Source organism: Heterodontus francisci, chromosome 16, assembly GCF_036365525.1.
Source record: "Heterodontus francisci isolate sHetFra1 chromosome 16, sHetFra1.hap1, whole genome shotgun sequence".
Taxonomy (NCBI): domain Eukaryota; kingdom Metazoa; phylum Chordata; class Chondrichthyes; order Heterodontiformes; family Heterodontidae; genus Heterodontus; species Heterodontus francisci.
Genome location: NC_090386.1, coordinates 43,558,430 through 43,561,743, shown reverse-complemented (window position 1 = coordinate 43,561,743; position 3,314 = coordinate 43,558,430). Strand labels below are relative to the sequence as shown.

Sequence of the window (3,314 nt, the reverse complement as noted above, 5' to 3'; positions counted from 1 at the left end):
CCACCTTCTTGATCTCTTGCAGTCCATGTGGGGTAGGTACACCCACAGTGCTGTTCGGAAGGGAGTTCCAGGTTTTTGACCCAGTGACAGTGAAGGAACAGTGATATAGTTCTAAGTCAGGATGGTGTGTGGTTAGGATGGGAACTTGCAGGTGGTGATGTTCCCAGGCATCTGCTGCCCTTGTCCTTCTAGAGTTGTAGAAGTCGTGGGTTTGGAAGGTGCTGTCGAAGGAGCCTTTCTGAACTGCTTCAGTGCATCTTGTAGATGGTACACACTGCTGCCACTGTGTGTCAGTGGTGGAGGCAGTGAATGTTGAAGGTGGTGGATGGGATGCCAATCAAGCAGACTGCTTTGTTCTGGATGGTGTTGAGCTTCTTGAGTGTTGTTGGAACTGCACCCATCCAGGCAAGTGGAAAATATTCCATCACACTCTTGACTTGTGCTTTGCAAATGATGGGCAGGCTCTGGGGAATCAGAAAGTGAGTTAATCACCACAGAATTCTCAGTCTCTGACCTGCTTTTGTAGCTAGAGTATTTATATGGCTGGTCCAGTTAAAGTTTCTGGCCAATGGTAACCCCCCAGGATGTTGATGGTGGGGAATTCAGTGATGGTAATGCTATTGAATGTCAAGGTTAGATAGTTAGATTCTCTTGTTGTAGATGGTCATTACCTGGTACTTGTGTGGCACAAATGTTACTTGCCACCTATCAGCCCAAGCCTGAATGTTGTCCATGTCCAAGTCTTGCTGCATGTGGGCACAGATGCTTCAGTATCAGTCACGAATGGTACCGAACACGATGCAACCGTCAGCGAATATCCCTACGTCTGACCTTCTAATAGAAGTGTATCTGTAAATAGTTTATTGGAAAATAGTTTTCTCTTTTAAAGGGGAAGCAGTGAAATGTATAGCTATGTTATGAGCATGCCCAGTGTGTGATGATATTAAACATGTGATCTGACCACCTTGGTGTCTGTCTTTCTTTACAAGTTCCTCCAAATATAGAACAATGGGCTTGGATTTTGCAAAACACCACGGTTGATGTCAAAAGCCATTAATTGGACAATTCCATTCTCAAAATATGTTCATATTGCTCTATATCTGTGGCACTAATTGCTGGACCATTATTCTGTTAACAGTGTAGCAGGAACGCACTGGGGGCCTCATGGATGATGCGTTCAATGGTTCCTCTATGGGCCAACCACACAGCACTATATAAAGCTGAGAACAGACCCCTTGGGCAGTATTTTATGCTTTCCCCCAAGGCACATTTGAAGGCAGGGAGGGCATTTAATTGGGCAAGATGGTGGTGGGTGGGGGACCACCCCCCACCACCCCCCACCACCTTCCCACCTCCACCCTGATTAAGTCTGTAGCAGGAAGGCCTATGCACAGTCTTCCTGCCCGCCACCAACTGAGGCCCTTACGTGGGCAATTAATTCCCAATTAAGGGCCTTTTCCCTCCACCACCGGTGTTCGTCTAGTGGTGGGTGGGCCTGTCGCCACGTGGGAAGCACAACAAACAAACCTGTGCAGGTTGCTTGCCGGCTCCTGGGGGTGGGGTTGGGGGGGCGGTCGATGGGTGGGGTATGGGGGTCGATGGGTGGGGGTGGTCCCTCGTTGTCCTTCAGTGCCTTATTGAGGGACCCAGCATCAGGAAGGAGGGACCCAGCATCAGGAAGGGGGGGACCCACTCAGAGCCAACCCCTTGCCCATGCTGCCGACCCCCCTACAACCCCCTCCCCGCAAAATCCCTCCTACCATGACTTACCTGTGGCCTGGGTCCATTGTCAATCGTGGGCCTCAGTTGGGTACATTACCAGTAGCAACCACCACCACCATGGCACTGCTGAGTAAAAGAGCTGTTTGGCCTGTTGGCTAAGATTAAGTGTAGTATCTGTTCTTGTCAGTTTACCTGGCAGGGGAAGAAACCATGACCAGTGGCCTTTGATCCTGTTTCAGGTAGGTTTTGAGTAAAATGGCTGCAACCAATTCTAGAGCTTCAGGCCAGGGAGTGCGTAACACTGTTCGGTGGTGGCGATGGATAAGGAAGGAGGTGCACCGGTCGACCGTTCCTTCTTCATTAAGAAAAACCCTTATTGATTGCTGTGGATTCCAAGCTGCAGACATCTTTTGCCTGCAGGACTTCCCCAGCAGTCGATATTTCGACGTGATATTCAAGAACGTCGCAGGATGCATCAAGTTCCTCAAGCTGTTCAAGGAGAAGGGAGACCAGGCGCCGCTGTCGATCCTCACAGCGGAGCCACTCTTCACGCTGCCGTCGCAATGTGACCGGGTGGTGACAATTCACCTCTAGAACCCCCATTTTTCTGTCATGGATGTACTCGCCTTTCTCGCCAGGTACGTTGAGGTGGCAGGCAGCAGCACTGATGTCAAGGACCCATTTAAGATTTGGATCAGCAAGCGGCAGGTCAAGGTGACCTTGAAGATCGATGCCAACGGAGCCATCATCCACCCTCCCTCCAGCTTCGCTATCGCGGGAAGTCGAAGATTCTTGGTCTACGCAGGGCCGCCCAGAGTTTGTCGCACCTGTGGCAAATCTGGTCACGTGGCAGCTAACTGCAGCACAGTCGTCTTCAAGAACTGCATGAAGGAAGACCATCAGACCAAGGTCTGTAAACAGAGTAAGTGCTGCAACCTGTGCGGTGGGGCAGGCCACCTCTACAAAACCTGCCCCAAACGCTGCCTCAGTTATGCTCAGGCGGCAAGGTCCAAGGAAAGGCCAGGAGAAGGAATGGTGAATGCGTCTGGTGCTGGGAAGGAGACAGGCAACCCTCTCCACAGCGAGGAAAGTCTACCCGAGAAGGAGAAGAAAGGGAGGCAGCTACAACCAGTGACCAAACACCTACCCTGTGCCCAGAAACCCCTTCTCTACAGACAGAGCAATGGAGGAGGAGGCAGCAGATGGACAAACTGGTCAGTGGCAATTGGTACAAAAGGAAAACCACAAAGAAAAAACCTCCAAAAAAAGGAACAGGCCATCACCCAAACCGGTGGCAAGGAGGAGGCTACCATCTGAGACAGACTACGGCAGCTCCTCCTCACTGGAAGAGGAAGGGCCGGAATGACGGCACCTGTAAAAGAAGCGACAGAACTCAAAGGAGCTGTAAGATAAAGCCCCCCCAGCTCCAGAGCACTGGAAGCTATGATGGGCCCAGTGTGCCCCAAACCCAAAGCACCTAGCAACATGCCCAGCACATCCCAGCTCCAGGACACGGAGAGCAAAGACACGTCTGGCACACTCCAGTTCCGGGAAGCCGGGAGCAGTGAGGTCTTCGAGGAGGAACAGAGGGG

The 3,314-nt window shown here is 51.5% G+C and overlaps 1 pseudogene; it reads left to right on the top strand.

Annotated features, from left to right (window-relative positions):
• The first annotated feature begins 1,857 nt into the window (after window positions 1-1,857).
• On the top strand, window positions 1,858-1,992 carry LOC137378547 (U2 spliceosomal RNA; annotated as a pseudogene).
• Window positions 1,993-3,314: the final 1,322 nt, after the last annotated feature.